The 24036-nt window shown below is 39.7% G+C and overlaps 1 protein-coding gene across 2 annotated transcripts in view; it reads right to left on the reverse strand.

The window, feature by feature from the left end:
• The window catches only part of cfap299 (cilia and flagella associated protein 299), an 87320-nt gene that overhangs the window by 16905 nt on the left and 46379 nt on the right, over nucleotides 1–24036 (reverse strand). The gene's annotated exons all lie outside the window — the stretch shown is intronic.

Consider the following 24036-nt stretch of genomic DNA (forward strand, 5'->3'; position numbering starts at 1 on the left):
AATGGAAAACCATCGCTTTGATGTCTTCGGACCAGATCTGAAATGGACCCATTTCCAAAACCCTACGTGCAGAGATGATTAATGATTTACATTTTTTATTTATTTAATAAGAAAATAAGTTCCAAAAAGGGTCAAGCAGACTCACTTACATGGTTCACACTTCCAAAAAGTAATTTTTATGTAGCAATGATGAACGGACCTGATGGGAACAGACCTGAGAGTAAGTCTGCTAGGTATTGGACTTTTGACATTCAGACCCAAGACCCATTGTAATATCTTTATTGAATGCTACATACATTGTAAATTGTATTTGCAAAAAGGCTCAGATTATGAACGCCAAATATTAACTTTTCAGAAAGATTGTTAAAAAACAGCTACTGGGAGCTGATTTAGGGGTTAAGAGCGTAAAGAAGAACTACTGGATGTGAGGGCGACAGTTTGGCTCTCTATAGTCAGTGCACTGTCTTCTGATAGAACTTTGTGAGTAATAAGAAAAAAGTCTTATATTCTCCAACGCAAACAAAGCACATAAATCTAAAGACAGTTTCCAGCTTGCTCACCAGAGACCAGGCCTTTGAAGAGATCCCAAACCAGACATAATCTGGAGAAAAAAGGATGACAAATAGTTTTGTAACCGGATTTAGACAAAGTAAATGAAAGGCAAGTTGTCCAAATCCCCTCAGGTGACAGCAGAACATGAAATGATCTTTTCATGTTGATTTGATGGTTTAGATAACACGTGATGACAATGGATGGGAAGAACTCCTAACAGAGGGCACACTCAGGTGTGAAGAGGTTGTTTTGTCTGCCTTCACAAAGATAAAAAGAAGCTTTGCTTTGTTTCTTGAAAAAGAAGGACTTGTCTTGTTTACTCTGAGCATGAATGAGTCCTACTTGTGGGTTTACAGTAACACAGTAAGAGGATCCAAGCGGAATACCTCAGATAGTGATATCGCATTTGTATAACTGTCAGGACACGGGCCATCTGTGGATCCCTTTACTAAAAAGGCGTGAGATAACTAGCGCTCCAGAGCGCAGAAGAAAAGAGGGCTCCTTTCTCTCTGTCTCTCAAACGTTTAAAACAGATGCTATCAGGTTCACAGCTGGCTGGAGGCCTGGGCCAGATACCCTATCTACTGGCTTCTGTCCTCCTGCAGCCAGCCTTGAAAAGACATCATCAGGTGGACCCAGGAAAGGAGGCGAGTAACATTTGGGTAGTGGCAATACAAATTCATCAATGAAGGATACGTAAATCCATAATCAGTTTGCTAAATTAATCAGTACAACAACATCTTAACAATGCAGTCTTTGTTCCTGGGCTGTTTTAAGATTTTGTAACGGTATGTTTTCCAATTATAAATATAAAGATAAAACAATGTTTTTTTTATAGAACCAAGCGACAACCTCAGGGTCTGAAAAGTGAAGCCAAAGCCAATCAAGGAAGGTCCTTAAACTTGTATTCTCTCTAATATCCAGAAGGGGTTGTACTGGTTGCAAAAAGAAGTGTGGTTGTATAGAAGTCTATGAGAAAATGACTCTACTTCTCACTTCATTTATTACCTCAATAAACATTTTCATGACCAGTTTATGGTCTTGATCACTATTTTGAAGTCTTCTTAAATACAGATGATGATCATTTTGTAAATGATGGTCCCATTAAGTGTAAAATCGATGATAAAGCAGACTAAGCTTTAGGGCGTGGCTACCTTGTGATTGACAGGTCACTACCACGTTTACCGGTTTGGATGTTGTCCGTGTTTTTGTATTAGAACTTTAACCCTTTCCCGGTGTGTTTTTAGTTCATGAAAGTTAATCGTAACATTTTGGTTGCCCAAACATTTCTTGTTCAGCGTCTGTTTGTACTTAGCTCCAACCTCTTGTCACAAACAAGATGGCAATGGCCAAAATACCATGATGGCAACGCCCAAAAAGTCAAAACCAAGGCTTAGAAACAATAGTCCACAAACCAATAGGTGACATCATGGTGACTACGTCCACATCTTATATACAGTCTAACAGGCTCTTGATTTGCTGCTTGGATGCTTCTCTACACTTCTAGGTTCTCTGCTGCCCACATTTGCTGAAAAAGATTATACTTGCAGCAATATGTAGCTGACATTGACAACAACAAGACTTCCTTTTCCGTGTGCTGCTCATTGTTTAGTCCGATTAGCAACTTGAGATGTAAGAATGGAGTTGGAGTTGAGAGACGACGTCTACGACCGGATTGTTTCACATGTAGCCAATTCACAAACTAACTTTAAGCTAACATAAAGCTAAGTCATTGTCAGACGATTCTTTTCAGTTTCTGGAAGAACTTTTGATCCGTGTTTGTCAGGAAACAACACAGGAGCTTCAAGTCAAGGTGAAAAACTTTATAACTTCAACCTAAATAAAAATACAAGATTATATTTTGTTTCACTAACTCGCCTTTTAAAAAGGTACGCCAAAGTTAATTCCACTCCCAAGGAACAGAGGGTGAGAGTCTGATGCTTATTTGCTGCAAACGACCAACATGACTTTTCAGTCCCGATGCCGGAGAGAGCCGGGGAACCTCCACCTTACACCATGGAAAACAAGTGGAGGCCTTATGTCACCTGCCAGCAATTACCAAGAACAGGTGCTGTGACCTCACAGGGCAGCAAGTGAGAGGCCCCGCTATATGGCAAACATCATTCTGGTTAGTGCCTGAGAAGCGGAGCGCTGCACAGGTCCCAGGTAGAGATTTTGGCTCTTTGTGATACTTAATATTCAGTTTGCTCCTCTTTGAAACTCTTTTCATTTGTACACAGTTGACATTTCAGCTGGCTGGAAGATAAACACCAGTGACCTTAAAAAGAAGGTTACATAAACCAGTTAAGAACAGAAGACCAGGAGTTTCCTTTAAATCCATGATCCATGCAGTTAATAAACACAACAAAGCATCTCAAATCCTCGTGGATCCGCCCTCAAAAAATCCACTATGAACATGTTTATATGCTCAGAAACAAACAGTGAAACTTGAACAGTGTTGACAATTGTAATTATTGTGGCTTGTGAAAACTGTGGAGGGATCCCCTGCCTCTTGACAATAAGTAAAACCCACACAGATGTGAATTACTCCACAAACCTTTGGCTAATCTTTCAAAGCCCCACGGCTGAAAGAGAGGGATTTACAAATTCAAGTCAAACAGAAGCTGACAGCAGGCTGACACGTACTGTGCCCCTCCTTTGTGCTTTGACAATGTCCTACAGGTGGGGACACAATGGCTGGACCACCTGACATCCTGTGGCATGAGGAGGGTAAGTCTGAATGTGTGTGTGACTATGGGTGTTTGTTTGTGTGGTGTGTATGGCACAGAAAGAGTGTGAAGTCCTGGTGGAAGTTAGCTCTAGTTAGCTCTCTTTAGTAGAGCTAACTCCACCAGGACTGGGGATTGAACCTCAATATTAGGGGTTTGAATCTTTCGGTATCTCACGATTGAATAAAAAAATGGATTCTCAAGTTAAAATAATTCCCGATTCAGTGCATGGGGATGCTAATTTCATGATCTACTCCAGTCTGCTTATTATTTAGAAAAGTTATATCAACGGATTGCAATAATGTAAACAAACAAAGGCTAACCAAAGACAAAAGGTAAAACGTTTTACTAAAACGTTTTTAGTATGTTTAAATTCTCAGTGACTGCAAGAATAGAAAGTTCAACAATAAGAAGATAAGTATCTCGATTATTACATGAATCGACCCCCCCCCCCCCCTACTCTCTACTGTTTTGGTAACAGGTGAATGTGTCCGTCGCACCAAGTAAGATGTCAAGTATCAAAGGATGGAACTAAATGTGTGGTCAGAGTCATACTATTGTATTCTTTGATCCAATATAATTCCTTATCTAATTCACATTTCGGATTATATTAAAATCTTGCACAGCTGCTCGAGTTTATACAATACTTAACATTTGAGAACTCTGGTGTCTTTTGTTTTAAAAGGGCTATGTAGAAACCCCCTTCTTCCCACACAAACACACACCACCAACCTGTCTGCAGGCCCCCATAGCCCCCTCCTTCCTCCATTCTCCAGCCCACCTCTGCCCACACCAACCCCCCAGTCCCTGGGAACAATCCTGCAGTGTCAGTGAGCTGTGCAGGTGTCTTGCGGTGTCAGCTGCCATGCTGTTTATTATTGGTGGGCTGTGCTTTAGGAGGAATCCCGGGCCATCACTAACAACTGTGTAAATTTGTTGGGGTAAGGAAAACATGGCCTGTACTGCAGGAATGTCTTTAGGTAGGAGCCCTTTTTCTGGAAGGCTTTACTCTTGTCCCCTTACTGGATATACCCGTTGGAGTGTGTGAGTGTGTGTTGTCTGTTTGTTTATCCAAATCCCCATTAGCTACTGTGAAAACATCAGTGGTTATACTTCCTGGGATCCACATAATGTACAGTATGTATACAGTTATTTTATTGTTTTATTAAAGTGTGCTTTACTGGTTTCCGCAGTCAAAAATCCTGGTAACAATTTCCATGCCACCATTACATGATCCTGTTAGTCTCCATATAAAACCAGTTCTACATTGGGGTATTTTAATAAGACACTTGTAAAATAATGTCCATAACAAAAAACAATGGGTTTCTATAAAGCATCTCTTGAGATTTAGTAACGATAATATTTCAATTGTGATATGACTAATGCTAGAACCAACAAGGCGTGAATTTCCGACAGCGTTTTAAAATTGCCAAACGCTTTTGCCCATTTTTGTCACAGTCAGTCTCATCGACTGGCCTCCCAGATGCTTTGCCTTTTCTTTCAGTTAATTCAGTCCATTTCCAAATTTCCTGCAACACACGGATAAATCTTCTTTGAGGGCATTTAGCCGTGTTGTAGTTCATTCATCACTGCGCTTATTTCTTCTCTAATTTGAGTGTGATTCAGAGGAGGCAGTTCTCGATGAAGGTCATGTTTACATGTGGTGCTCATACTCTTATCAGTCCATGCCGACATAACCTGATCGTAAAAATATCAACGTTTCTCACAACTGTTTAAAAAAACAGATGAATTAGCCTAGCTTAGCTTATATGACGCACTAGTTTACCTCAGTTATGTTTCACCATCCAATTGGTTCAGCGCTCACGTAAGGAACGTAGCCTACAGCGTGGTCTTACAACATTGTCACAGGTGTTAGCTTTTTCTGCTTAGGCTTCCCGACCTGTGGTGGGAAAAAGCACAGGGGAGACACTTTGCTTTTGTCTCAGGGGCGGGAGTTGATACTCACTCCGCAGCTAAACCCTGTCTGTTACGACCGTCGTCTCTCTCACTCTCTCTCTCTCTCTCACACACACACACACACACACACACACACACACACACACACACACACACACACACACACACTCTGCTATACTCCAAATGAGCTACTGCACTCTTACAACATCGATAATGTCGAGAAATGAGTTTTCATTTTCCGATTATTTTTACTTTTCTTCATCAAGACAAAATCTTTCAAGAGAGAATCACGATGCACCCAAGAATAATTTCTTCCCTCCAACTCTAATCAGTGTTTGTTGACGCGAGTGTGTGTGTCAGAGAGTTTCAGTAAAAGGGGTTCAGCAGTAGGCTGAGGTTGATTACTTATTTGACTTGGAAGTTACTTCACACAGCTGGCTTGTGTAATAGATGCGATTGTAGAAACCATGTGTGTTGAGGAGTTTTGTGACCGTGGGGATCTACCCGAATTACACATTCTGCAGGAAATGTGATCCAGAGCCAGGGCTCACTTATTGAAGCGTTCGGTAAAGTCTGTTTACTACACACCAATAACATTGTGAGTAATACAGGAGGCAATGCAAGGTGTCAACTACATTCAAAACACACACAGCCCATGTAGTTACCACAGTGAGAAAACATAGAGCAGTATTAAAAGAAAAAGGCTGTTCAATACATAACAAGTTATAAATCAATATGGCTAAAACACATTTAACATCACTCCCCTCTTACTGAAAGGTTTTACTTATCAGCTTCACAACATCTATAACATGATTGTGTATTTACAGGTGTTGGTAGGTGGTAGGTAGGTTTTAATAAAAAACAGGTTAATTGTTTCCAGTCTGTAGGCTAAGCTTAGTTAACTACATCCTCCCTCTCCTGGGATCTGGCACAGAAACAAGAGTGGTATCGATCCTCTCTCCTCGGAAAGAGAAAGAATAAGATTGTTTCCCAAAATGTTGAACTGTTCTTTTACATATGCTGGGACTGGATATATGGATAATCTCATGGTCAAACAGTGCATCTGATAATCTCTATAAATGATCTTATTTTTCTGCAAATCAGGACTGCTTTGTGGCTACACAGGATTTACAGGAGTTTTGCATCCATTTAATGAAGTACCTTGATCTGTCAGGTATTTCATTTAGTCAGATTAGCCAAAAACAGATATTCTTACCTGGTAATTTACAGATTTTAGACTTCAATTTCATAATATTTACTATATCACAATATGCAGTATATTGATATTGTGATGCACAATGACATACACTGTCATAGAAGTAAAAAACAATAATAATATATGGACCAATATTGTTTAACATAAAAACAGAAAATCAAACTTGGCAGTTGTCTCTGGTGGACAAACCATGGAATGGAAAAACTTTTTCTACATTACCTAAAACACATCTTTGATTGTGTACAGCCTAGTCGATCTATTTCAACACTGATCAATGTGGAAATGATGAAAAAAAAGCAGGTATAGGTGCTCTACAAATACTACTATACTGTGAAAGTATCAAACCGCTCAATCCACGGAGAAATTCACACAGGCCGTACTCAGAAACTGTGCCTTTACGCAAACTGTCAGGACTTCCGTAAGGCTCTGATGTCACAACTACATAGAAAAGGTAGAAAGTGGCGTTGCAGTGCTGTTAGAGTTATTCCCCGGCTGCAACGAAGCCAAGAACACAGATGCTGAAGTCACGGAAACACTGACCAATCAGAGCAGATTGGGCTTTTTAGGGAGGAGGGCTTAAAGAGACAGGCGCCAAAACGGAGTGTTTCAGACAAAAGGGGAAATACAGGTATACAGTATTCAGACCAATAGTATGGAAAAAAATATTGTGTTTTTTGTAGTAAAACATGCACAACGTTCTAGTAGAAGCCCAAAATCCAAGTATGAACATGACAATGAGCATAATGTCTTATTTAACCCTGTGTGGTGTACAGAATTGTGTTATTCATCCAGTGTTCGTGGGTGTGGTGGACCCGCTGCATTTGTGGGATTTTAATTCAACGCAATTAAACAATTTAATGTTAAAATACTCAACAGATGTTTACTTCATCCCAATTACAAGCAATATAAACAGCATATATGGTTAATATTTGGCCTTTACCTTTGTTAGATACATTTATGAATTAAAGTGCTAAAGTTTTTGCTGGTCCTGTGGCTCATGTACAGTGTGTGATCATTGAAAATGTGTTCTTCACAGAAAATAAGCCAAGGCCAATGAGTCTGTGTTTGAAAAAATAATTAATCGTATCATTTTTCTTTTGATAATAAATGAAAACGGGTCCCACCCAAACACCATAGAAGGGTTAAGTAATGGGCTACACAGATACCACACACGAACACACTCACTCTTTGAAAATTGTGTCGGAGTGTGCATTTTACAGACAAGCGCAGGGTTGTGAGGTGTTTGCACTGTGCTGTGAGTCACCATAATCTGTTGGAGCACCCTTTAACATACCCTCTCATCACAGCCCTCCACATGGGCCGCTGATAGTCTGCAGCCACCCTTCCCCAGACGTCCCTACACTCTCTCCTGGCAAATGCTGCTTCTTTTCCATCCACTAAAAAGTCTAAATCCAAGTTTAACTTTAAAACAAGTCTATATCTACGAAAATAAATAGAGACTAGACTCGATTGTTTCCATCCTGTAAAGAGATGAACACATGTCAGCTTTGCCCCACAGATTCAGTGGTCACTTCAGATATTTGAATGTTTACAATGCAAACACAGTATTTTAAACCTTGTCATTTCTGTCACCATGTAGGATCCCGCTGTGCCATCATGTTACTGAGATACCTCACCATCTTGTCGAAGAAAATACCGTTTCTAAAGCTTTTGATTGTAAGTGCCATAACAGGCCTTATTGTGTGTGCATGAAATAAGGATGAAAATAATCAAAATACATTTATTTTCCTTTCGTTTATAATTACAGGGTGTGTCACTAGACAGATGTCTTGGCACCGGATACAAAAATGCACAAGTTAACTGTTCAAAAGGACTTCTTGCCCTACATGGTGGTTTAATGTTATATCTGTATTCTCTTAAAGCCCTGCACAAAGGCTGGGCAGGCCACACAAAACAGTGCAACAAAAACCTTTGTCTTTATTTTATGCAATGTGTTATTGAATTTGAAGATTTTTAGGATTTCTTTTCCCTCTCTAGCTCACCTGTTAAATCCTTATAAAATATTTCAATTTATTCTATTTAAGTTTGTTAATGATCTACTACGATACATTAATTTGTTGTCAAATGTCCAGCAGCTTTGTTATTTCCTCTTCTTCCTTGACAATTACTGTGTTGTAAAAGTGTGTATGAGTGTGTGTGGTTTTGCACATATAAAATAAAGGGCGTGTTAATGCATGTACTATGTAAGAGGTTTGGTCATTTGTTTGTTTGTCATTTTATGTCCTTGAAGACCACAAGAATTTCCCTCAATTTGTGTAATTCTGGGAAGTTGAAGTATGCAAAGGACACAATGCCAAATAGTGCTCGGAGGATACGCGGCATAAAGCAACATACAGTATACAGCGTGTTTGGCCGTAGTTAAATTTGGGGTGATGCATGGCAAATAAGGATGCTAGAATAAGGGGATGTTTGGTTGTTGTTTAGACGTTAGTTTAGCAAAAAGGCAGATGTGTGCATCTGTTTACCCGAGTGATCTCCATCTGCATCCATAAACAGACTGCATGGGTGTTTGTGCAAGAGACGGAATAAATAAATCCAGAAGCAGGTGTCCTCCTATTGGGCTTTCTAAACACCCAATGGTGGACAGCTACGCCCAGTGAGGTTAGCCATGAGGGCAGAACAACTGTGGCCAGATACCAAAAGGGAAGCGGCTCGGTCAATCAGTAAGGAAGGCAAGGCAGCTAGCTCAACCCTCGGCTGCGTTGGCCTCTGTCTTTTTGGAGAACTCGCCAGTAAAGCCATCACCACAAAATAAGTGGCTTGAACCCACACACTTCAAATTACAGGGCACTCGAAATCAGAAAATGCTATACTGCTTTTCGCAATTGGTGTTTTAGAAATTCTATTAAAACCTTAGTTTGGCCCATGATGCAGCTTCACTGTTTTTCTCCGAATGCATCAGTTCACATCGACTGGAGGAATTATGCTTAGTATAGAGAATTTTCATTGTCCTCACAAATGACGTATTGCAACAACAGGCCGACATACTGTAGAGCAGAGATGAAAACATTGTAGTTTGACAGAAAACGCAGCAGCTTGGTTTCTGATTTGGAAGTTATGGTTGTATTTGGAAGACATGTTGGACGTGCCTCTTAAACTCTAGAGCTCACTGGGAGAGAGTAACATAGTCACAGCAGGCACTGACTGTAGTAGTGCCAAAGCAACTTCCTGCTGCAGCATAAAGCAGTGATGGGAACCTGAAGACATGACCTGGACTGCTTTCCCAAAATCAACACTTCAAGTAGCTTACCAGCAACTCAATCGTTGTCCAACCAATTTTAATGTTGATTTTTGTCACAAGGAATCCGAAAAAAAGGTGAAATAGCATTTTGTATAATTCAACTTTTTCCAGTCAACTTTAGTAAAGCAGAAGGAAGAGTCTCCGTGCAGTAAATGCAGACCTGTGATAACAGCACCATCGCAATGCTTTTGCAAGAGTTACATTTGCAGACCATCTGCTGTGCAGTTGCAACACACTGGGAAGGAGTTCTAGACACGGTTGCTTTTACTTCCACAACAATGAACTTACCATGTCCAAAAGTCACTGCTCAATTCATAGACAAAAGTGAAGAGTAAACTAATGGGATCACTTCAGTATGAACCTGTGAAAAGAAGAGTTAAAGGTTTGAAATCCTTAGCAGGTGGCAGACATTTTCCTGCTCCCTACAACTGCGGCTGATAAATGCCTTCTCCCTTTTGGAGAATTTAGCTGTCAGCCTGACAGGTGGCATCACTTACAGCGCTTGGTACAGAGCCCTGTAACAGAAAAGGGCTAACGTTTACGCTCCCTGGAACAGAAAGAAATCCTGCCCCTACAGTAAATTAGTCGCATGCCTGAATCCAGGGAGGAATTATGGGTTGAGAATAGCAGGCGGGTCTGGCACATGCGGTCAAAACACAAATCAGTCAAACGGCATCTCAGCTTCGGATTTCAGACACCAAAGTGACCAAACAAGGCATATCTTTCCCCTCCCCTTCACTCCTACAATCATTTCCCACATTCCACTGGCTTTTAAATTACAAGTGGGAAGAAGAATACAAGTTTAGCCTAAAATGCATGTGAAAGCAGAGCAACGGAGCTGCTTGTCCACCGGTTAGTTTGCGAAAGCTCGTCTACAAAAAACTAAACAAAAATAAAAAACAGGATTATGGTGTCATTAACTCTGCGGGCACTTTAATCCTTTCTGTTGCATTTCCTGTCCTGTTTAGGGACCAAGTCTTTTATTTTAATATGCAAGTCTGAGGGCTGGCCCATCGCAGCAGCTGTCCACATGTATAGTATGTGCGCTTTGGAAATATCACAAAGATTTGGAAGATGAAGAAATAAAGAAACAATTCTGTTTCAATCAAGTTTCCTAGTTTCAAATTGCATCAGTGTCAGATAGATGTGTCATGCCTTTGTCCTGTATTCATGTCACATTAGTTCCAAGTTCTGCTTCAAGATTGTTAATGTGCAGAATCTGACCGCATTTTGCAAACAAAAAAAGCTACATAAACTTCGACAATTTATTTGATGCCTCACACCATTTGTAGAAGATGTAAATGTGCAGAACAACACACTTTTAACTTCCTCATTAGAGGACGCAAGCTTCCATCTTGGCTGCCGATACAAAATTTCAAACATTCAAAAGAAATTAAATTGTACGGAGGCCCTCTGGGGTCACATGGTGGAAGAAAATGACCTCGATGTGTGAAATGGATTTGTAGACCATGCACTTGGATTCCCAATCCATGCACAGCGATGTAACATGTCGTACATTTATGGCTCTCAGAAAATATAAGCAATATGAACTACTTTGTGGCCTTTTATCTGCTTTTATATCACTATAATATTTCTAAAGAGAACCTATGTGTTTGGGGTACTGAATAATACATTAATTGTTAAGGATACTTATCCACCACGGTATCAATTTAATACGGTATTGTTGTATCCTACGGGGAAATAAATCCGTTCATGCAGTGCAGTGAGTTTCAAGTTTAGCACATTATTCCCATAAAGTAGCCTACATTTTATTTTATATGTTGTATATGTCCATTTACGTTTATTGTTTTCTTTAATACTAAGGAGGGGTTTCCTGGACTTTACCTGTTCTCAGTGGGGAAGAAGAAACCAGTGGTTTGACAGAATAGTCGACTATAAAAGCAATAGACACTGCGCATCGTTGTAGACTAACCATCATCTGTGGTTTTAGCACCATGCAACAACCAAAAGGTGGACATACTTTGGTTTTGGATTTGTTAGAACAATAATTTTCTATGTTATGTCATGTTAAATAAATACAATTTAAGGTATTTAAAGTAGGAAAGACTCACACTATCCCTGCAAGAAAGCAATTGTGTTGTTACTGCAGTCAAACATTATCTCCAACTCAGACAAGCATGCTGGGGTTTACAAATCCGATCACACAGATTTACACATCAAGGTTAGTTTTCTGCCATTTGACCTTAGAGGGGCTCCATTAAATCGTGTTGTCATAAAGACTAATGGCCGTATTAAGACTCCAAAGATGTCCAAATGAATGCCTGCTGTTGGCTGTGATCGCCGGCAGAAATATCTTCAAGGAAAAAGGAAATGACACATAAAGAATAAAGTACAAAATCTTCTTCAACAAAAACATGTCCAGAGAAAGTTTAACTCAAGACACCAGCACCAACATCCAATCCCTGTTAGCAAATAAGTCAGCTCTAGCGATAGAGACAACCAAGAACTGTTTGTATTCGGCAGAAATGCTAAATGTTGTGAACCCTTGATATGCAGTTAACTCTTAATCTCTATCTTTAATTCTGTATTCTAAAGTGTCTCCTTTTCCCTTTTCCTGTTGCAGAGTATGATGGGACAAGTGAAACATTTACTTTCTTGACAGAAACGAGCTGTAATCATCTTTCAAAGTACAAAAGATGAAGACATAACTGAACACTAAACTGCTTACACGCAGAGATCTGCTTGTGCAGGTGCGTGAAACTGGTAACAGATTGTGTGATCTGTAAAGCAAGCATTTATCAAGATCTGACTCCCTGAGAATTTCTTCATGAATGCCTGAAACAAAAGTCTTGAGGTTTTCTTGTCTTTGTTTTTCAGTGGGAAGCTGCTCAGAATCTAAGCTACTGTGTTTTCTTGGGGGAACAAAGGCGAGACCTTGAGGTAATCGTAGCTGTGTTAAGGATTTTATTCCTCATACATCTGTGTGAAAAGGGGGCATGCAAACAATGTTACCGTCTGCGGTAGACCCTATATCAGGGGTGTCAAACTCATTTTAGTTCAGGGGCCACATGCAGCCCAATTTGATCTCAAGTGGGCCGGACCAGTAAAATCATATCATAATAATCTGTAAATAACGACAACTCAAATGATTCTCTTTGTTTTAGTACAAAACAGTACAAGTACATTCTGAAAATATTCACATTTAATTAACTATATTTTTACAAAACATTATGAACAACCGGAAAATTCTTAAGAAAAATAAGTGCAAATTCAACAATATTATGCCTCAGTTTATCATTCACACATGTGTACAACATACACATCACAGTGTGTCTACAAAGTCACAACACATTTAGTCACAGGTATCTGGAACTAAACAATATAGTATTTTACTTTATGATCAAAACAACTCGTCAAGCTATAGAAATTATGTTTAAATGTACATTAATTTCCACATCTGTGTAGTAATCATGATCACCTGAACTGACACCACACCACACAAACTAAAGTGGGAACTATTAAGGAAGAAAGTTAAGTTATCCCGCTGCCTTGTAAATGTATAAAATGTATACATAAAAAATACATAAAAGTTCTGGCTCTTTGTACTGAAGCTGCTGACTGACATATGTCACAATGTTCAATGTCTTAAAATATTTCCAAAGTAAGTTCATTTTCACAGAAATATATTGTTCTTGGTGCAAAAGTGTCTGAAGCAGCATTTGCAATAAGTGTAGTATGGCCGGCTATAGGTAACGTCTTCATCACTGAGGAGGCTGTCACACTGACGGTGATTCAGACCTCTGGCTCGGATGAAATTAACAGTTCGGACAACCACTGCCATGACGTGATCCAGTTTTAACGACTTGCAACACAACGCTTCCTGGTGCAAAATACAGTGAAATGTCCAAAAACCATGTCCTCCATTTGCAGCCTGTACTTTCTCTCTGAATTTTATCACAACACCTGCTTTTTCCCCGATCATTGATGGCGCGCCATCTGTAGCCACTCTAACAGCACGGGCCCAGTCCACTCTGACCCGGTCCAGCGCTCCAACGAGAGCGTTGAAAATGTAATTTGCTGTTGTGGTGTCCGTCATAGCACCAACTCAAGGAACTCCTCGGTGACGGTCAAAGTCTCATCAACACCACCATGTCCGTGCTCTCATCAATTGCAACCGAAAATGCAACAAATGACTTGACTTTGTGCTTCATCTGGCTGTTTAACTCTGTTTAAGATCTGAAATCCTATCTGCCACAGTGTTTCTCGTCAGGCTAATGTTGGCAAAAGCCTGTCGCTTCTCAGGGCACACGAGTCCTGCAGCCTTCAGCATGCATGTTTTCACGACCTGACCCTCACAGTCTGACTTTGATGGTAATGCAATTTCGCTAGTAATAAGGTATCTAGCTTTCACTGCTGCATCGCCAATATCTCGGCTACAGGTAAACACAGACTGCTGCTTCTTCAGACCCGCTAACAATTCATGTATCTTCTCTCTTCTCAGTTGTCCTTGCAAGCTGTTGTATTTGTCGCCATGATGAGTCCCATAGTGGCGCCAAATATTATATTCTTTGAACCCTGAAACCTGCCGCGAACACACCGAGCACACAGCTTTCCCACTCACCTCTGTGAATAAATAGGAAACGGTCCATTTGTGTAAAGACATGTTGTGTAATGACGGTGCCACAGTGTGATGTTGACAGAACCCGCCAGCTCCAGAAGTTCTTTACCGGCAGCTCCAGCTTACTTGACAGTGTTGTATGCGACCCCCAGTTGACACGTTTGAAATAACAGTTACTTTCATTGAAAAATTGCAGTTAATGTCTTCTCTGTAATCTTTACACTTTGCAAAATCATCCCGCGGGCCGGATTGGACCCTCTGGCGGGCCGTATGTTTGACACCCCTGCCCTATATCATCTGTGACAACAGATTCAGCACTGTGAAACAACAAGGTTGTTTAAACTGAAATTGATATGCTACAAAATTAACACAATAAAGTTAAGACTGTCAAATCAACACTTCTGGGTTGTCTGAAAAAATTATTTCTATCACATCGAGGTATTTTTTTATATCTTTATTTGATGAAATATCAAATCAGTTAAAGGAATTATAATTTAAACCATGGTTGACCTGACAGTTACTCTTTACACAATGTTATATATTGTATTAGTAATTTATGCATTAGTCCTGCATATGCTGTATTTTGCATTGGTAGTAGCTTTTAACCACGATCTTTCCCTGACCTTAAACAAGTAGCCTAAACCTCACATGTCAGGATGTGAACCCGAGTTTTCAGTGTCAAAGTTCAGTTCTTCGTACGGCATTCCCTCAAATCTCTTAATACCCTGCTGTATGAGACCCCGATCACACCGAGATGCGTCGATACAGGCGCGGCCGCTTCAAAAACGCTTTGGCAAGGCGCATCGGGCAAAACCTCAAGGTGGCTGCGTGCACAACTGGGTGATCAAATGTGATTAACAGGAAGGAAAGGACTTCCAGCAGACGTCAAGCTCTAGCCGTTGCTGTGCTGATAGATGAGGAGGGAAGTGCAATTGAATAATGCGGTGCCCTTGAATTATATTGTTCATTGTGATTAAATACTGGCAATATTTCATCTGCATTTGCCATTGTCCCACTGTTCCTACCGCATCTGCATCACAACAGGAAAGAAGGGGTAAAGCGGTAAAACCCGCCTCTTGCTTGATTTGATTGGCTGTCTGGGCCAAGTGTGCACTGAAAATGTTAGAATATTTGAACCCTTAGCATGTCACTTTCTAGATTGGAAAAGAATGTTGCCCTTGAATGTTGCATTTCCTCCGAAACATATGTGCAGAAGTAAATTAGTAATATACAAACATATGTTGTAGGGTATAGGATTGCCTAAAAGAGAAAGTCAAACTTGTGTTTGACTTGTGAAAGCCACCGTCATTTAAGAATTAACAAACATAGCAAAATGTTTTTCCAAAAGCTTGCTTCTTTAATATTCTTTTTTTATTATTCTTATTTATTATAATTTGAGGAGTTCCTCGCGCTTGGTCATCATCACCCACAATGCATTTATAATCTTTGCAGCTGTGGGTAGCTTTTGCTTTATGCAAGGCACTGAGGGACATTAGTGTCCATCAACAGCAAACTAAAAAATCAAGGGGATTTAATTAACCACTTTTTTATTTATTTTTTGTGAACACTCAATACTCAAAATCAGGTTAGAATCAGTATGTAGTATGAGTCACAGCTACAGTATGCGTCTGGTATGAGTGCATCTGTTCCACTGATTTAACACAGAGATGACATCTGATGCTAAACTGCACATTATAAACATCCTGCAAGTCATTCGACTGGAAACAGAAACAAATTCATCTTGGTGGGTCCGAATACTTGTCGTTGTCACCTTGGAGACAAATCATTATAAAGTGGTTCAAATTATCGTACAGAGTTACCCACAGTACAGCTATGCAAAAATTACACAGTACCCTTAGTTCTAAAGTGGGCACGAACAAGGCTGCCACAAACAACTTTATTTTTGAGTGCACTCCCTTCCTGTTATTTAACAGATTTCGCGTGGAGGCAAATACATGTTACATTGGTCAGCTGCATCTGCAGCTCAACAGACACAGCAGTGCACAGCTCACAAAGTTACTACTTTAGGCACAGCAACCACATGACGATGATCCAGCAGTAGTAAACACATACCAATCTCTCCCTCCCACACATACTCGAATTTAAAGAGTGACCAGCACCTTTCATAGGGAAGAATCTGAGGATCTGCAGCTTGCAGAATTCTTCTCCTGTTACCAACTCCTGCATCCTCAATCTTTTCCCTCTTCTGTCATTGAGTAAACTGACGAGCCCTGACTAAGTAGCATATTTTACGGATATTACATATAACATATAGCAGTACAAAACAACAGATACAATGTATAACTAACCTAAATACTGAACACAATAACAGCAGGACGTTTGTGTGAAATGAGTGATATGGATATGGATTTTAACAATTATACTTACTTAATAGGCTTCTTTTTCTTTTGCCATATTCAGTGTTTTCTTCTCCCTGATGCTTGGCCATTGTTCTATTAACTCTTTAGTTGTGTACTTTTTATAGCAGGATTAGGATGTTTAGTACAGTAGGAATGCTCTGTAATAATCACCAATATAAAATAATAATAATAGAAATAAATGATAAAATAATGATTTCATTTAGTGTTCACATAAATGAATGACATTCTGGAATTTGTGTGTATATACAAATACTGTATATATACAGTACCAGGAAGCTTTGGGGAAACTAAAATGACAGTCTTCCATTACGGTAATTTAATCTGGTACAACAGCAGCTTCTCAGTTTCACCGCAGAGATAATAGAAGTTAGCATTATTTATTATATTAGCTATAGTACAGTTTTTACTGTTGACAACTCCGCCAATGAATTTGTTTTAACCACATTTTTTGCCGAATCATACAAATAAATTAGATGTAACCTTTGAGTTAAAGTTGCCTCACGTAACATGCTCTGAGAACATTTGAGTAAAAACTCAATGAACCCAGTCAAACAGCATGTCACCACATGCAGTCTGCAAGGATTTAATTGCATTAGTGATCCATTCATTGACACGTTCAAATACAGCCTAATAAAATTTCCGTACAGATGTTAGACCTGTAACTCAAATCTACTCAAGCTTTACAAATTAAAAGCAAAGACTTCCTAAAACAAACGTGTTTCTTTGATCTGTTGCGCTGAAACCACACAGATGCCTTGCCAGGTTTGCCAGTTTGTCTGATCCTGTCAGTACAGGAGGTAATGTCCACTTACAGTCTGTAACCTCTGACGTCATTACGAAGGGGTTTGAAGAAAAAGCTTGTCAAAGGAAGGTTTATACAAGAAATATTCAATAAATGATGGAAATCCAAGTGACTTTGATGTGCTCGGAAGCTAACACAGGTGTGAAGCTTCACTTCTCAGCTCAGGTGTGGAAATCAGAAGGCGGAGAGGAGAAGAAGAAAACCATGATGTTGAAAGGGAGTTGTCCTCTGAATTACCTCTGTGAAAACACATTCACCAGAAAGCCCTTGAGACGTTGTTATTTTCCTTCCTTCTTTGTCTTGGACAAAGTTTGGTTGAGTTTTTGTCAGATGAAGTGAGACTAAGGGATTTAGTGTCTTTATTTCCCACGTTTTTTACTGACTACATGTCTGTGTTGGAATCCAATTGTGGCGTAAATGTTCGCTAGTAGAATAACTGCCAGAGCTGTGAGATCTTAGTGAACTAACACAGGGAGAGGCAGTCATTTCCAGAAAGATCGTGACTCTATATAACAGTGATCTATTTATTCTGCAATATCTTTAAAGGAATAGTTTGGAATGTTTGGAAGTTGTGTTGTATGAGGTACTTATACATAGTCAGTGTATCACCTAGTAGATGGCGGTCAGCACGCCCCCAGTTTGGAGGAGCAGGCAGGTGTACCAGCACGGAAGTAAAACAATGTACTGCTGTGGACAGAAAATAAGTCTTTTAGCTACCTAAAAAAAGATTTTAAGTTTAAGTGGACGCTAAAAAAATAAGAAATTGAGGAAATGAACAGAAGGCAAGAGCCGATGACGTCATTCTGCTTGATAATTATCAATGTGCTTCTTATTTTTTTCACGAAGAGCAATGCGGCGGCCGTTTGTTTTGGGTGTAACAAACGGGCTTTTGGTCCAATGGGAGATTGTTTGTTTTTTGGAATAATGGCAACAGTTTCCTTTAGTAACACCTGTGAACGGAATGAGCGTTTTTATCTTGTGGTCATCCACGATGATGTGAATCGATTTGAAGGAACATAACTGACACACAATCATGGCTTTTGTGCTTTCCCTACAAGGCACCCCAGCTGACGGTAAAAGACTTTCAAATTGTCAAACTGTAACAATTTCAGTTTTTGTGAGCTATTTAGGTAATGGATAAAAAACAACAAAAAACACATAAGTGCCATAGTATGTGGGAAACAAACAAAATACCCAAGTATAGGAGTGTGTTTATTTCTGCCAGACTTAGATCTCTTTAGTGCGAACGCTGCTGGTGCAGGATGTCGAAAGGCCACATTAGTAAAGTCCATGACCAACCACATAGAGCTGTAAAAATGACTGAATCTCAAAGTCATTTCCTCAACATCTTGCATCCTGATACAGGAAGCCACATAGTAAATGCTTAGAAAGGTTCACCGTGATACTGTTTACCACAATCCAAACACCGTGCTTAAAATCTAATATCTGAAGCAAAAGACACATGGCTGTCTACGCTTTTCTCCAGGTCCAGAGAGGGAGTCAACAGCAACGAGGGGAGAACTCTGGGAGAAAAAGACCTGAACACATAACACATTATATGCTAAAGAACAGTGTGGATCACATTTTGTGCTTAGAGTCTTGGAACACTGATGTTTGAGCTTTACAAGTATTTGTTTTCTAACCTTACAATTCAATAAAGTGTTTGCCCATCATAAAGTCTTACTGACAAGTGTGTAGGAACAACAACTCCGTAATTATTCAAGTAATTAATTACAAGTATATATTTTAAATGATTGCTCTTTTTCCCCAATTTAATTTGTGCTTTTAATATTAGCAAAATAAGCAAAGCTCCCTCTGTGAGGAGTGTCTAAAAAACTAAATCCTGAAGTGTCAAACACACCATATCACCTGCAAAAGAATATTGTCTTTTGCAAATTGCAAAATAAATAATGAATTTCCGTAAAAATAGAGAAATTAGATTTAGATGTGGATTTGACTTCCTTGTATAACTGTGTAAGTACAACGCTGATATATACAGTATGTTACATGTTCCAAAAGTCTTTAAACCTCATCTAAAAACAAAGGAAGTGTATATACTGTACTGCATCACTCAATGCTTTATAACCTACAGTTTTTGTACATTAATATGCAAAGACTGGAGTGCAAAATAATGTAAATAATACGGCAACTATGCATTAAATTCTAGACATTTCAGGCATTTAAGTTCTCATCAAAAATGACTCATAATATATATTGTGTAAGAATTTGCTTTCGTCTAACTCTTAGATCAACAAAATAATAAGCAATCAGTAGCAGTGCGTGAAGAGGTTACAGCCACTGACAACATGGATCTCTCAAAAATATTGTATGACTTTAAAGTGATAATGAATCCGCTTGAGATGAAGAAGACGACTTTCCAGCACACGCATTCTCCCTCTGTGAACTCCACTTCTCATGTTTAAACCTAAACTGTCACTCCTTTGACAAAAAACAGACTTCAAAGTCCCTGGGTGGGGCACAATTTCCTCCTAAAATGTTTGGAGATTAGTCTGATGTTAGCAAATCTACCAAGACGCAATTTGCAGACATAATACAATTACCTTCCCGTTCAAAGCAAGTATGCCATGCATTATTACAAACCGTCTTCTGAGACATTTCAACATTTCACGTCTCCAGGATCCCCATTCTAAATGTTAACATTTGTGGTCTCTCACAGCGGGCTACTCTTTGAGGGCTGGACGTGAACAAGCACTTTTCTAATTGTCAGCTCTTGCTCCCACTGCACATTAATCTGGGCAGCGCAGCCAGGGATTAGCTCCAAACAGAGGGGGAAGTCCCTGCCCGTTGATCTCACATGAACCACACATACGCACACACACAACTGAATGTGCCTATGCATGTAAACAAGAACGCATACAGTATATGCATGAGTACAAACACATGCACACACGCACACACACTCAATATTGATTCCAGTCCATGAGCTAATGAGAACCAGCTTTTCTAACCACTCACTGCATGTGACATGATGGAGTTCCACCGTATTAAGTCTGTTAACATTTAAGAATATAACTGAGCCAAGCCAGGAACCACCGGTGTGCTGAAGGCGGCAGGGTGGCCTCATGGTTACAGCAACCACCTTGTAACTGAAAGGTCACAGGCGTGATCCCTGCAACGGCCCAAATGTCCATCAAATTATATTGAAGCCAAACCCTTTTATTCACTGTAACAGGCTCTAAATGTCAGCTGAATGCCAAATGTGCAAATGATATGCTTTGGGACAAGGCCTTTAGAATACATATGAAGTTTTAAAATGCAGTGATCAGCACTTCTGTTCTTCACTTAGGTTCATATGAAATTGAATGTGAGTGAAGCTCGGTTTACTTTTCAAACAGTCCCTTTCAGAAATCTGCAACACATTATTGCATGTTGTCAGTTTGGGTTTTGGGCCTAAACTAGACTATTTTACAACTTGACATTAAAGCTGCTATATTCAATATTTCCATATTTATAATGGATCACACGACTACTTGTATGTGAAAGGTGTCGCTCGTAGTGATTATAACCTGAATCTGCAGTTTCCCTCCACTCTATGGAACTTCATAATGTCTATCAACTCTTTGTTTTGGTATCCAGGCCCGCAACTTTAGTGTTTGGTTTCCTTCAGCCACGTAGCCACAGGTGTGCCCGGATGTGCCCAGTATAATCATAAAACATTTATACAGAGCCTTCAATAAACACCATCTGTCGGCCAATTTTGGATTATAATAAAACATTTTTGATTCCCTATGCATGTACATTTTATAAGCACTAGCCTCCGCTTCAAAATGATGTGAGTGAACAGGAAATCCTGTTTAGACAGTTTACTTCAGAAAACACCGGTGACAGCAACTCGTCGATTGTGCAGTTAGCATTAAAAAAGTCCATTGAAATCACTGCATTTTCCATATACGAACAAATGCGTGAATTATGTTTATTTACATTGCGCTTTTTACAGCAGAGCCATCTTTAAGATGCATTGCAAACACATTAAAACAGGCAACATTGTAGTAGGTCCTTGACTGGATTTGGACTTTGTATATTTTCGAAAGTTCTGATCAGTCAGCAATAGGTACGATTGAATATTAATAACTATTAAAGACTGTGCGGGCTAAATCGCACAAGAAGCCTAATTGTCCTTCATAATAATTCACTACATGTTTACAGTCGGGTAGGCCAATTCATTAAAATATGAATAGTTAAAGGTCCTACGAAATTATATTTTGTCAGTGTTATTGGGCTTGGTGTATGATAGAGGTTGCATATCTATAGTGAAATGTTCCATATATATATTTTTAATATTGATGTATTCGTAATAAATCACGATCATAACAGCATGAAAATGACTTCCGCTAACAACAATCGATCGCTGCGCCGGGAGCATCCACTTCGGCAATGTCCGGGCGATGACGTCACAAGTAGAATACAGTGTTCGTCTGCGTTGAAGCATCCAGCAAAGACTGGTGTCAATTATTACGAGAAAGAACGGACAACAATCGATCGTCAAGGATAATTGTGAAGCGATGTGTTGTATGGGGATGTGGGGCCGTCTGCAAATCTAGCTTTCTGTGGCCAAAAGATGATAAAATGTCGCGTTTATGGACAAGACAAGTGCGTCGATGAAACCGACGATTTGTGGGCAGCACTTTGAGAGATCGTGTTTCGAACAAACTATGCTCGCCAAGGAAATGAGATCCAAAAAGAATTTAAAACTGAACGCAGATGCTGTGCCTACAATACTGCCGAGACCCCAGCCAGCACAAGCCAGCACGCCGATTCAAACACGTCCGCCGGTGCAGAGTCCTCCACCAAAGAGACGACGAAATGCATTCGCCAAAAGGGAGAGAGCAAAGTAAGCCGTGCTACTTGTTTACTTTACTTATTGTTTCAAGCATAAAGCCATAATCGGTCTAGGCCTACTGTATGTAACGAGTTTACACCAGGCCCTAGCCGATATGTGTGTTATTGTTTGTAGTATTAATAACTTTAGCTAATTACACTTCATTAGCTTAATTAAGTATAGATTCAATGTTTATAACAGGCTTCCCCATTTTATTCTGTAGTTTGAGTAAAAGTGTGAGTCTATTTAACTTTTAACTATCACCCTATTATTACAGAGGTATTGAAACATTGGTGAATGAAGCCACTGACAGAACTGAGGATACCTGTATGATCAGCGACCATCTATTGGACATCCAGACTGGGGAGGAAGCTGTGTGTACACCAGTAAGAATACAGACTGTACGTCATCTGTACATTACAGTTGTAGTATCAGTAGACCTGCACATGACGTGTTAAAAATACAAACACCACATGTATGTACATAATTCATATATTTGTTTAATTTGATATCATTGCTCTCTCAATCAATTCAACCACATCTTTTATTATGAATGTTATTAGATATTTTCTTTACGCAGACATGTATAAACATGCAATACAAGTTCAAGCTGGTTTGAAAGATTTATTAGTAAGTTGTGTTTTGTACATTTCAGACATGTCAGAAAGAAATTGCTGTGCAGACGGATCCCCCTCCACGGACACACCACAAGTCCATGCAGGCACGACCACGTGTCAGGTCAGCTGGACTGCAAGTTCCAATCCATGTTGGTTGTTCCAAAGGTCAGCTTCATAATATATATATACCGTATTTTCCGCACTATAGAGCGCACTGGATTATAAGGCGCACTGTCAATGAATGGTCTATTTTCGATCTGTTTTCATATATAAAGCGCACCGGACTATAAGGCGCATTAAGCGAAACAAAACAGTCAGATAAGTCAGTCAGTCAAACTTTATTAAACGTGTTCACAATAACTCAACATTGTTCAAACGTTAATGAGCGTATTCACAATAACTCCCAACCTTGTTCAGTTGTAACACGTAAAAAAAACAGTCTGATACCGCCAAATCAAACGTCGTCTTCTTGCTTCCTCCACTTCCGTACCATTGATTCATTAATGTTGAATTCTCTCTATTCCCATGTTCTACTGCGTGACTGATAGCCTTGAGTTTGAAGTCCGCGTCGTAAGCGTGTCTCTTGACAGGTGCCATTTTGGGGTCCTTATACACACACACTGTAATATTATGGTGAAGCACAGTATGTATTACTCCGCGACGCTCCTGACTACGGTAGCCGTAATGCTGCAAGCGGTGCGTGTTATGCAAGTACAGCGCGTATCCCTATGCGTAGCTAGACAGTTAGCTAACATGCAAAAGTCCTCCAATAAAGATGCAAGGTTTGCTTTCTTGACTTTACTGTTCTTATTTTACTTCGTAAAAAGACAAATAGTTTCCAAGGCTCAAGCATCACAGACACAAACACAGTTTTTTAGCGTCTCTGCTCCACGTGTTGATCTCGCAGCTCCGTAAACAAAGATCCTCGCAAAGCAGAAGCGCTCACTCTGACACGCCCCCAGCAAACCAACAAACCAATGAGCGCTCACTCTGAGTCAAAAAACATGTCCCAACTCTATAAACATAGAAATAAGCAGCACAGTGCGGCTTTGTAGTTTACAAAAGTCGTACTAAAACATTTTGACAGAGCGCCGTGTACCACACAAAATCGCTTCGAGATCAGTAAACACAACCAGAATTA

Source organism: Cottoperca gobio, chromosome 9 (genome assembly GCF_900634415.1).
Source record: "Cottoperca gobio chromosome 9, fCotGob3.1, whole genome shotgun sequence".
In the NCBI taxonomy this organism is placed as follows: domain Eukaryota; kingdom Metazoa; phylum Chordata; class Actinopteri; order Perciformes; family Bovichtidae; genus Cottoperca; species Cottoperca gobio.